At 38.1% G+C, this 13,498-nt stretch overlaps 1 long non-coding RNA gene across 2 annotated transcripts in view; it reads right to left on the minus strand.

Moving 5' to 3' along the window:
- Nucleotides 1–2,107: 2,107 nt before the first annotated feature.
- The window catches only part of LOC109022696, a 225,364-nt gene continuing 213,973 nt past the window's right edge, over nucleotides 2,108–13,498 (minus strand). For both annotated transcript variants that reach the window (XR_004499659.1, XR_004499660.1), the window contains one exon: nucleotides 2,108–4,547. This is a non-coding gene — a long non-coding RNA (uncharacterized LOC109022696). The remainder of the gene's footprint in view (nucleotides 4,548–13,498) is intronic.

The following is a 13,498-nucleotide window of genomic DNA, read 5'->3' on the forward strand; positions in this document are numbered from 1 at the left end:
CAGTCTTCAGCACTGTATTAATGGATCTTAGACATTATATGGTTGTAAAAGAAATCCTGTCACATATATGTAATACTATACAAAGGTACTAAAGACTTTCAGGTTAATGAAAAGAATTGATCAAATCACCCCAGCTTGAGCTATGAGCTTTTTTTTTTTTTTTTTTTTGCTTTGTTTGGTTGAAATATGAAAAGGTATATTGCTGAAACTTAAAATGTCACAAAAATGAAGCTCCAGAAGATTGTTGCATCTCCCATGAAGACTAAAAATTAAAGTAGACAATTATCATAATAATAACTCAATTGTACAGGGCAGACAAAAGAGAAGCTAATACTTCCCTCTGTTTTTTGACTGATGTTTTGTTGGGCTATAGCTAAACAGCTACAACTTTAAGTTGACAGTAAATTAGCAAACAGTATGAGGGAGGAAAAAAAGAAAAAAAAAATCATGTAGAGGTTAGGATGTTTATGTAAAACAGTTATTTTCCTTTTTAAAATTAAAACATACAAATAAGCTGGTGTCAGAGCCTAGGTGATCCTTCATTTCCACCGCATTGAGCAGGCTCCCATCAGCAGCAGACAGCCGCTAATATATGCGTCTGGCTCAGTCTGCTCTACCAACTAGGAACCCATCGAATTGTTAATATCAGTCCTTTTTTGTATGCACCACACATCTTTTTCACTCTCTCTCTCTCTCTCTTCCTCCCCCTTTGCGAGAGCTTGTGTTTTTGGTTTTTGTTTTTGTTGTAGCACAAGCTGATTACTCTGAAATCACTTATTAAAGAGCATTTAAATGCATTTTGCACTGAAACAACACCAAGTTTTTTAGGAATATATGATTTCTGTATTTCTATAAATGTATCGTAATGCTGTACGTATATCTAAGCAAAGCATATTGAAGATGATGCTTTCTATTTATTTGTGCTAATAAAGACAGCTTTCATATACTGTCACTGGGTAAATGGGACTGCTTCCTGCATGGTCTCTGTAGGCGTTGTCAGGCAGTCCCAGGACATGGAAACACATTGTTGATCTTGGTGGAAATTCTGCCTGAGTGAAGCCCTGCTTCTCTCTCCCCTCCATTCACCTCTGCCCTCCCTGTGTACCTGAGGGCTGGCTGTCCTGAGACTGGGGAAGAAGAGGGAGCAGGAAAAAAGGCAGGCAGTGCACCAACTTTCCCATCACTATGGCAAGGGGCAGCAGTGAGCCTGATGGGCAGAGCAGAGCCACTGAAGTCACCACAGTTCAAGCAGTTATGCAGAGGCAGGACTGCATATCCACGACTTAACTGGAGCACCAAATACGCCAGGCTGGGGTTTCTAAAGATTCATTTTCTTCTCACTCCCAGTGCAGGGCAGAGCATAGCTGAAATCTTCAGACTGACAGAGACAAAACGTTTCACACCAGTTTTACCTTCATTGTACATAAAGTGTTAAATGAAAATTTAATTCAGAGTGCTGAATGTGAACTACCCTCATTCAAATAAATTTTGTTGATCAAAAAAATAAATGCAATGACAACCTTTAATATGCACAGATGGGTGCATCATACAGCTGATTAAATCTATAAGGATTTTTATTTCAATAAATACTATGTGTAATTTAAATTGTATATTAACATGTATATACCAACACACAATATAGTTTTATCACATTATATAGCTGGAATGAACAGAATATGTGTTCACCTGATCAGTATCTTAAATAACCTGTTTTCAGTATTGAAAACTGCTACAGAATATGTGTAAATTCCTAACAATATGCTTCATGAGTGTAGCACCCATCTGGGTGCATTTGTCTTTCCTCTACACATTCAGATCTACTTTTCCAGTATTGCCTAAACAGAAGTCAACGTTGAATATCACATCTGTGTTAAAAAAGTTACCTCTGTATCTAAAGAGAAAGTAGCTCTTTTGGGTGTTCTTAGCATGTGGGATTGACAGTTTATGAAGAAAAGAATTACATATTTACAGGAACTGTATCATCATTGTAATTGCTAAGGCAATATTTTTTATGACTATTTAAAGACTAATTATATCTTGAGCAACTTGAAAACTATGTACTGAGCATAGTTTCTGTCTCTTAAGAAAACAAGACAAGAGGAAAAAGTATTATACTAACAGATAAGAACAATTTATTTTAACAATAGTGTTGATGCTTACAATAAAACACAATTCCTCCCACACAAGTGGAAAAAATATACTGCAGCCAAAATACCACTTTTGAAATGAACAAATAGTTTAGATGCCTGATCTGTGTGAAGCCTTTGTTTCAGTGAAGTCTGATGTATCAACAAAGTCCTGCAGCATCTTGTTTAGACACAGGAAACAGAGAAAAAATACTAAGAACTAACTCACCTATAAAATATTGAGAAATACAAATCAGAATATGTGTTTTAGAGCAAATTTTTGAGACAAATAAACAGTGCAGAATAACTCATGTGCTTGTGAATCTGCTTATGCAAAGTCAGGGAAGGACTTAACACATGAGGGACAAAGTACAGCTCACACTGGTTTTTTTTTTTCAGAGGGATAAAAAATATAAGAAGTGATGGAGAAGTTAGAAGTAGGGTCTGGTGCTTAGAGTATTGTGGTTCACTTTAAATTGAACAGGTACAATAAATACGTTTCTGAGTGCAGCGGGATGTTAAAGCTGTAGTATGATTTTTAAACCAATATTCTCTTTCAGATTAAAATGTAAATTAAATGAGAGAATATTTTAAATGACATACTGTGTTCTCACTTGGACAAAAAAAAAGGATGGCAACTAACGACAAAATACTCTTTGTTCCATGTTACAGGAAAAGCTAAGCAACAGTTTTCCTGTAGACTGAAATCATTATTCAAACAATAGAATGAATGTTTTCTAGGCCTCAAACATCAGTGTTTATGCTTTATTTTTTAAAAGTCAATTAATGCTATAACAGTAAGGATGAATGTATACTTTGTGGTAATTATCTATCAGAATTGTCTACAATAAAAATAATAATAATATGAGTGTTAATATTATGGTTGAAAGTCTTTTGTATATTTTAGTATCTTTTTTGAGTGGGCGTTTTGTTGTTTTTGTTGTTTGGGGGGAGTTTTTAGGTACAAACTAACATTCAGGTTAAATTTTAATTCTAAATGTTACATGAGATCTAGCCCAGTTTTCTAAACATATAAATATCTAACATCCTAATGTTGCACAATGGGTAACAGTTGTTTAGATTTTTTCCTATTTTTTTTTTCTTTTTTCTTTTTCTTTTTTTTTTTTTCCTTTTGGAACAGGTCTGATGTTTAACATTTGAAATAAGAATATTTTCCTTTTTTACCCTTCCAGGCAAGGAAAGCTCCTTTGGTTCTCTAAATTCTGCAGAGAAACAATCACAGTCCAAAGCTGCTGGTTCCCCTCCGCCTAGGTCCCAAGAGCCTGACTTGTGATTGTTGCTAAAAAACCTCACAAGTTAGGGTCTCAGGGACTAGGAAAAGTCCGATATGATCCAGTAGAATTCGTCTTCCAATAAACTGAATTGTTTAGTAGTCATAATCGCTGTCACCAAAACTTTCACTGCTATTGTTAAAAAGAAAGAAACCCCAAACCCAAAAGAAACCCTAAAACCAGTGTCCCCCCCCCGCAATCAACACCACCTCTTTCCCCCCAGATAAACAAACCACAGTTTCAAGTAGGGGGCAGAAAAGATCAAATAAGCAGGCAAGACGCATACATACATTCAAACAATCTATCAGCTGACCGAACAGACTTTGCTCAGAGTATAGTCCTGAACTTTTGAAAAGAAAAAACAAAGAGCACAGGATAAAAATCTTCACTGCCTTGTCTTGCAAGTAGCCATGTTACTAAAATGCATCAGAGGGAAGCGTCTACAAATGGGTTAAAATCTGCTTCCAGCAGATTTGTACAGTAACAATTTTATTCTGTTTTCTTAATGCCTGAAAGAAGGATTAAATGCTTGTTAAGGGGGTTCTAATTGAAATATTTCCCCATTATACTTTTAGTCCTGGTGTTCAGGTGGGCCCTGGGTTACAAAGTACTTTAAACCCATTCACGGTGCAAGGATAACCTTTGGGCGTGTATTCACTTTTTGCCTCTTCCCCATGTTCAAGATTTAATCCTTCTACAGACTGCTAGAAAAAGCTTCTTCCTTTCCAATAGCAAAACTAGCCTTCACTCCATAAGCTGCAGAAAACATTGACATGCAGAGATTGTTGTCACTTGAACCAGCTTACTCAAAGCACACATAACTTTCAAATACTGTCGGTACAGTAAGAAGAAATGCTCAGATTTCCCAAATAATTTTGTTCTGAAGCCGAACACTTTTATGGCATGACCACAATCCTGAAATATTTTTGCATTCATTCTCCTCCGATCTTTAGCCTTGTTTGCAGAATGAAAAATAAAATTTCTACTTTAGGGACAGGATCCATCGTGGCTTTTTTTTTTTTTTTCCTCCATCAGATCCCAGAGCAAAAGAAACAGCAGCCATAAAGGTCCTAGCCACTGGAGCAGAATCTGGCATAGAAAACTCAGAGCTCCTCGGGAAGCCGTTCAGCTTTAAAAAGGAAAAAAAAAAGAGAAGAGGGGGGAAGAATTAGAATCTCTGCTGGTCGAACAGGTGAACCATCCATTTACAAGAAAGCTGTACAGAGTGCTCTGCCGAAGAAAAGATTTGCCAATGCCCCCCACCCCCACCCCTGCCCTTCACCCTCCCCTCCAGACTGATACTTCAGATTTCAGAACATTTTGGATTATTTACAATATTATTTCAGCTGATGATATAATGCAACATTATATAAGAGCCGTTTCTTTGTCACTGTGCACCATTCAATCAGTTATGCCTCAGACACAAAATAATTAAATGAAACAAACTATATATATATATATATATGAGAGAGATATATGTATAGCAGTCCCTAGATTTCATTCAATTTCTTTTTTCAAAGCTGATCATGATTTAACAAACAATTTTGACCACAGCTTTCAAATCAATAATTAGAATGAAAAATCTCTCCCCTCTATAAATATGACATTAACATAATTATACCACCCCCATCGCATAGACCCATCCTCTTTAGGGAATACATCTGATGCTCTGAAGATGGAAATCAGTCAGATTTTAGTTGCTCTCAAACGTACCTTTGCTTCTCACTGACTGACTGGCTTTACCTTCCATGCACACACACACGGTCACAGCACTCACACACACTCTCTCACACACTCACACACACACATGCGCACACACACACGCACACACACACACACACACACACACACACACAGAAAGGCACGGCAAAGCAGCGGATGCTGACTCAGAGCAGTTGTGTGTGGAGGGGGTGGTATCGGCTGGTATTTTCACTGCACTCATCATTAACATTAACTCACTCTCTAGCATCCACCCTCTCTCAGACCTGCTGGACTGCAGCATTTGCATGACGCTGTCACTCTAGCCCTTGTGGGTCAGATGTTAGAAGAAAAAAAAAACAAAACCAAAAAAACCTCAAGGCTCTCATAAGGAATGCCTTCATTTCTTCCAAAGGGTCCCTCTTCTTATTTTTCCACCTTTCTACTTCCTCTGTTGCTGTGTCTCAGTTGTTTGACATCTTTCCGGAAGAAAATGTCTTGAGCTGCAATAAGCCAGTAGTCAGTCGGTCCTCCCCTCACCTCACACTCCTATTCCCACCCCCTTTTTTTCCTAATCAATAAGACAGATCTCCAAATGCAGTTGTGAAAACAGGCTCTGACACACAGACTTTCATCCTCGATCCTCTGCCTCAGGAATAGCAGGCAACCCAGGCTCACACGTGATGTAGAGAGAAATAATGCCAGTAATTCTTGAACAGTCTTAGGAGTTTATTCTACGCCTTCTTCATTTTTTCCTTTGCTCGAATAAATACCAGTGGGAAGGACACACTAGCTCTCAAAAGCAACAAGAATTCACTTCTTCAGAAAATAATGAACATTAAAAGACTAATATTAATCTTCCTCAAAATTAATGCTATCTTCCCCCCCCGCTTCATTGTACTCTTTATAAGTAGGAATTGTCTCATAGCCAAAACCCTGCCAGGGTCTGAATCACCATTCACTGTGCTGAAATCATGAGTTTCTGGGCTTCAATTGGCATTTAACTGGACTATGCACATTTTTTCCTCTTTTTCTTTTCTTTTATTTTAGACTTCTTAGTTAAAATAAAATAAAAAAATAGAAGCTGCTTGCGTCAGAGGGAACACTGCAAGAGAACAATGGCAATACACCCGCACCACCACACTGAGTACTGAAAATGAATGTTTGAGCCCCACTTGTGTATTTTTGTGTATGGTATTTGCTCCATTTTGGTAGAGGAGTCTGAACACATACACGTACACGTACACACACGGAGAAACTCAAGACACATATAGAAAATACACAACACAAAACAAAGCACAAAGGCTGATAACTGAAACACAGGCACAAGTTGTCTGACAGGCTATGAAAATCCACAGAGCATAATCATTGTGTGCATTTTTACCTTGTTCCTTTGTTCTTAAGGCAAGGGACTTTAATGGCTTATGGTGTTGACAGTCTTTCAGCTTTTCCCTTTTTTACGCCAACAGTATTTGGCAATTACTTTTCCAGACAATACCACACCACTGTGATTCGCAGTATAGAAATTATTTACCAGAGGGGGGGGACAGGTGATACGCAATTCACCAGCCTATTCTCAGAGCTGCCTGCTGCCGTGGAAGCCCTCGGCGTAGCCGGGCGGGCAGGTCCCAGTGTGCAGCGCTGCAGTCCCGGCTCAGGTAGACTTTTTTGGCAACCTTGTGGCAGCAGCAGCGAACGGGAAGGGTATCCACTTGCAGGAAAGGTCCAAAAGAAAATGCTACACAGCCCCAAATAAAGGAAGGAAGCCAAAACGCCGGGTACACGCCCTAAGCCCAGTTAGTGCGCGCTTGGGACCAGTCGTGGTGATGGTGATTAATTTCTTACAAAAAGGACGGAGGAAAGTAGACAATTAGGAAACAGTTAAGCTTGTAATCTCAGAGAAAGGGAGAGACGGAGACAGACATACACCCACAGACAGAGAGCGAGTGAAGAGCGCCAAGCATGAGACAACAAAAACAAGACCAAAATCAGATTTGGGAAACTGAAAAAATACAGGATTACAGCATTCAGCTTAGCAGTCACTGAGGTATAAAAAAAAAATAAAAAATAAAAATTACCACATGCACAGCATGGCTTAAAATACTTATTGCCATCAACAGTCTGTGACGGATGCCGGCTTCTTACTGCTATACGTACATTAGATTGGTCATCGCCTCTTAATCTCCTTTTGCTCAGACCCATCCATTTTTTGCTGCTCCAGCATCTGTGCCCTTTATGCTTTTTTCCTGTATAGTTACCCACAATACCCTGGATAAATTAATGTCATGACCTCGCTATGGCTATCAGAAAGAAAAAAAGTCTACTATTTTAATAATTGAACGTGTGCGTACAGCAAACTGCCTACTGATAGCCCAGCTTTGTGGACTGCCTCCAAAAGCAGCCTTTGCTAGCTCTGCGAATCAGAGACAACAGATGCAAATACTGGCCACAGAGCCCCGGCTCTCTGCCTTGTCTTTTTTTTTTTTTTTTTTTAAAAACCCACCCTTTTCAGTCTGTGCCATTTCATTTTCCCTGTGCCTCTCCCCTCAATGGTTAAAAACATTAGCCTGATGAAATTAGAAGCTTCTGAATAAAAGGATGAAGATGAGTGAAAATTATAAATGGTTTCAGATTCTGGAAATTTATATCCAGACGGTGAGTAGGGAAGAGTACCCAGGTTCAAGTGCTGAGCCTCACTCGGGAGCACCTCTGGGGCCAATGGGATTGCAGACTAGATTAAATCAATAGTCGTCTGAAACAAGATGTCGTAATCAATCAGCTCAATTACCACTGTCATAGATCTGGGCTTAAGGTCTTTCCTGATTCCACTCTTCTAGTCATTAACCCTTATACATCCTCGTAACAGGAATGCACACTTGCTCTGCTGCCCTACCTTCAGACCATCAAAGTTTAGTTTAGCATTTTCTCCTCTTTTTTCCTTTCCCTATTTAAATAATATAAGAGTGGGTCAGCAAGAAATGTTTTAAATGTGAATATGGTGAGATTAGATGCACTCCTTTAAGTGTACCTATTATATATGTGCTGCTGTGCACTTATATATTATTATTATGCCTCTGGGAGTGTCTGGGTGGATCAAAGACTGCTGTTTAATTAACATTCAACTCAGCTGTTTCCTTGGAGATTAAAAATAGAAGACTAGTTGAATTAAACTGAAGCAGTTCACTCATTTCACTAATCCAATATTACAGAACCCTCCTCCCCACAACCTAGTTAGAAACAACTCATTTCTGGTTAATCAGCCACCAGGAAAATCCATTTTCAGTTTGAAGGTAAGTGTGAAAAAGTTGGAGAGACAGTTCTGTGTGCATGTCTGAATTTCACAGAATTGCCCATCATTTACATTTTCCATCCACAGTACAGTAAATCCTCATGCAATGCAAGGAGAAAAGAACCATCAGGCTTGTCTATGAGCAGAACCACTTTAAATTGCCTGTAATTATTATTTGCTGTATGAAGATTAAATGTCAACCATTAAACATTTTATTTTATTATTATTCCTGTGCAGAAAAAGATCTAAGAGCTTTTCATAAAAATGCTCCAGCAATTCTCACATATCCGTCTCTCATTCTCTCAGGAGTAAAGAAAGAATCCAGGCAGCAGGTATCCAGAATTTGGGTCTCTTAAGTCTGATTTATTCTGTCAGACTTCAATAATAACAGCAAAAGAAAACACTGCTACATTTACACTTACATCACTGCCTGTACACACTGCCTCTGTTTCCAAGCAGAACCACACCTTTTTTACCCATAGATCTGCTCCTCATCTGGATAGACCGAATGCACAGCCCCAGTCCAGACAGCACTGAGAATACCAAATAGCAGAATTAGCTGTGGCAATGGTATTTTGGGAGGAATTTGTGCTCCTAGAGATGCTAGCAGTGGGCATGGGACAGGGGCAGCAAACAGGGGTCTCACAGCAGCAGCAAAGGCCAAGGCCAGGGGTCTGGGCAGGGCTCCATGCTGTCTAAAACAGGTTATAATTTGAGATCGACTGCTGGATTGAATGACCTGCTGTTTTCATTAGTAAAAATATAAAAAATTTGGTCTCAAAAATTATTCAGCTGCTAGCATAGGTGCCTTTTAACAGGCTTATACCTCAGCCAGGAACAGCTTGGTTGCAGTCACTGACCCCTCACAGATGGAAAAAAAATGACCTCATCTTTGCCTCTTTTCTGGGAAAGCTTTAGCTGGCAGGGGGATAAGAAACAAAAAGAACCTTAATTTTGTCCCTTAGTAATGCTAAATGAATGCACTGCACCAGACACCACCTTAAACTGGCTGAAGGGCACTGCTCAGTTTTGCAGGCAGCAGCTCAGACTGTGAGCATCATCCACAAGGGGACAGCATCCACATCCACACTGGAAAGATGCCGTTTGTGTCGGTGAGGAACAGAAAGGGGAGCAGCCATTGCTGAAAGCACCCAAAAATTTAAAAAAACCCACCACCACCAACAAAAAAAACAAAAACCCAAGAAAGAAAGAAGAAAAAAAGAAGATATTTCCTGGATTATTGCTTCTGGATGGAGAGAGAGGAGAGGTGAGGCTGGACATGCATGTCAGATATCAAAATCTACTCAAATACAGGATGAGCCTTTTGTTTCTTAAGCAGCAAGAGTGAGATGATTTGCAATATTAATGCAAACTTTGTGTGACAGATAAGGACTCTCTGGAATAACAGATAGTAATGTTAAGAGAATGAGATGAGGAGAATTAGATACCATTGGAGCAAAATCAAAACATATCTAATGAGAAGAGAGAAATGCACTAATATCAAATGTTATTCTGGTTTTACAGTTCTCATCTTCATATCCTCAGTGTGCTCGAACTGGGAGATAACACATTCATCCCTTTCTTTTTTCTAGAAGCAAAAGTTTCTTCATCACAGTGCACACGGAAAGGATATTAATAAAATAACGATTCTCTTTATGTAGCATTTAAATGACTTAGAAGAATAACACTGTGTTAGAATGACCTGCACCTAGTTGGAATTACCTACACCATAGTTCTGTATGATTGTCCCTAACACTTTCTCACCTAGTTGATAAACAGCAAGGGGATAAATACTTCAGAAAATTCCCACAACTATCTAGTCCCAGATTTGCTATAAAAAAAAATCTACCCTCCTATTTTCTTGTTTAGAAACGCTACATCCAGAATCCATCTTGTAATTTAGTAAGAGTGCCTTTTTTAACTTAGCTGAAATTCCCACCTGATCATGAAGTATTGAAAATATATATAGCCTACACAATCTATTACAGAAAGGAAATCACAGAAATAAAATTACAGAGAATCAGCAATATCCTTCTCTTCCTACGCAAGCTCCATCTTACTCCAGGAATGCTATTATACGATCTCCTTGCTGACTTGTCAATTTACCTGCCCTTTATTAAAACACAGACATATGACAGCAGAAATTATTGCAGTTTGAATTACTTTTTGTGTGAATTCTATTCAATAGACCTTGATTTTACCGACACTTTCAATTAAAAAAGTAATTATTTGTGAAAACAAACCACTGTGATAGGTACACCTTTTTTTGACCTCTGTTTCCTTGAGCTGTGAGAGTATGAAGTAATGAATGAATGAACTTTTCTATTTATGAATACTTTTTATACTCCACTAATTGCTTTGTGTTACTACTTAACACAGCATCAGCACAATGTGAAGAAAGGAAAGGCCCGGTACAAAAATGAAATTCCAACTGTTCAAAAACCTGTTTCTGCCTAAACAGCCGGGTCTGCATTTGTAGTCTGTTCACTAAGAAAGATGTAAAGTGCTGAGCACTATTTTAAAAATTCCCCTTAGTAAATTTGCCAGTATGACATTTTTACTGTTTCCTGACCTGTAATTACACCTGCATACATACACACACACATATATAATTGATAAAAACACAAGATTACATAGAACTAGATCACCTCTGTCTGTTTGCAGAAGTCACCCCTCCATGCTGGTTACACACTATTGTTGCAATCACCAGTGGGCCTGATCCTGAAATAGGGCAGTACAAGTCCCTTTATTCGGGTAGATAATGTCTCTGAAATGACCTGAACCATTTCTCTGAGCACTGATTCTGGGGTGTGTATTTGCCACATAAAACTCTGAGCTTGTAAAAGGAAATTAAGGGTATTTGGTATATGCTGCAAACACTACGAGAATGTAGAGAATTCTGCTGTAGGACAAAACACTCCTATTTTCTTAACAATGCAATCTAAATATAAACATTTGTGAGAAATATTCAGACACAACATTTCTACAACCTTGTTTTTAGATATTTCAAAAGCAGCCTGGGGAAAAGCAAAGCATTTTAAGAAGAAAATACAAAATAAGTTCAATGACTGAAAAACCAGAATATTTTAAATTTTCTAGACAGTGAAGGTTAAAGCTATCCTGCATTCTCATAGTTCTCTCTCTCCTTTCAATCAATCTCATTGATTTTTTTTAAAGGTCAGAGGCTATACCTTCATTGATCAAAGAAACAGCCTGACACAGCGAAAGAGTCTGCCAATTCCAGACAGATCAATCACACCTTTGTCTGCTTTTGATACATTATGGTTATTTATTCTGCATCACCACGACTTTCTGTCGCATGGCTCTTAATGTAATAATGCTGCTCAGAGACAACAATGAAAGAAAAGGGGGAGGGGAAATATTATATTTAAAATATTTTAAGCCTCTCTCTGGTATTTCTGAGGGTGGCTTATCATGGAACTTGGCCAACTTGTTTGATTTCATTTTTGCCTTGGAACTCCTGTTCAGGTATTTAGCTCTCCTTGATCAGTGCTTTGTAGGATTTTAAAAAGGCAAGCTTTTGAAAAGAATTTGTGCAAATTGTTTTTAAAAAAAGTAATTAGATCTTGATAGGACAACAATTATGATCTAATCACGACCATAATTTTCCATGTTTATGCACCATTTTAGAAATATTTTAATAAATTTGATGTAACTGATACTTGGTGTCAGCTACGGACTGCTTTATGACTGTAAAAGGAAACTAATGGTCAGCCTAAAATAATTACTAGGAAATATTGCTGAATAAACAGATATAAGTGCTAAAAAGCTCCTGGCTTTGCAAACTATTATACTGAAAGCCAGCTAAATCTTTAAAAAATGCACTATATGCTCACTGTCTGCTATGACTGAAAGTTCTATGCTATTATTTTGCTCTGCATAGCTCCTGCAAGGAGCATTCAAAACTCCTGTTGGTCTAATATATGATCTTTTGTTCACATTTGGTAGCCTATCACTTCACTAACACTTCACTAGCAGTTTCACTACTTAAGAAAAATCATTTGTGGGTCTTGGGATACTGGTTACAAGTAAAAGCATTAAAACCCACTTTTAAAAGTGAAAATGTAGCCTAAAAGAAGCAAGTGGCAAAATGCCCAGTGACTTCAATGGAGCTGGGACTTCGCTGGAAGATATTACATCTCAACTCCTTCAACACAAGATACCTGCAGTAAGAAAAGGCAGTTTGTGAGATTTCAAAGAAACCTAATTGTATAAAAATTTAAAAACCCCAACACATTTCCTATTGAAATAGCTAACAAAGTTGTGATGGGCTCTATGCACCACTCAGCCCTATCAAACAAAGTGGAACTGTTCAGTAAAATTAAGCATGTAAATCTTTGCAGAATCTGGTATATCAGGTAATAAGACATAACCACCATAGTTAGAACATTAAAATAAGATATGTGATAATCCCAGTACTTGGCATTAGTTTCTGATTTCATTGTGGCTGCTCTGTAAATTATTGTGCACCCAATTTACAATTACATCAGCACTATTATGTAGAGCAAAAGGTAAGTGGTATACAAAGCTGAAATATTAAACCCATTAAAAAGTTATGAGTTTGACAGGGTCCCTACATGTACTTGTGTTCATGCCAAGACATGCATTTGAAAACCTTTAACGAAAGGAAACTGCCTTCCAGTGATAAACTGCAATGCCTACAAGACATTGCTAAAATGCTACTGCCACTCTCAAAGGCCAAGAGACCTTAAAAATGGTTACTGGCTGACAGCATTATACAAAAACATACAGTTTCTTCTGTAAAGAAATAAAGCTGAATGCACAACATTTCAGACAAGTTTTGAATAAGTCTATTTGTCCAGCTTACTTTGCAAAGGCTCTGAAGAAAACAGCACCATAAACACTTTCAGTCCCCACAAAAGGGCTAAACAAAGAGTCCTCTTTCTAACCATTTAATCCAGTAATTTATTTTTTCAACCATCACATAAATCGAAACACAGCTGTAACCAATGACTTGCAGATCCAGTTCCCTGCCAGCTGGATCCTGTTCTGCTGAAGCAGCAAGATTTTTACATTGTTCACTTCTGTACATCTGGAGAAATCATTTAGGT

This window comes from Parus major, chromosome 1, assembly GCF_001522545.3.
Source record: "Parus major isolate Abel chromosome 1, Parus_major1.1, whole genome shotgun sequence".
Taxonomy (NCBI): Eukaryota; Metazoa; Chordata; class Aves; order Passeriformes; family Paridae; genus Parus; species Parus major.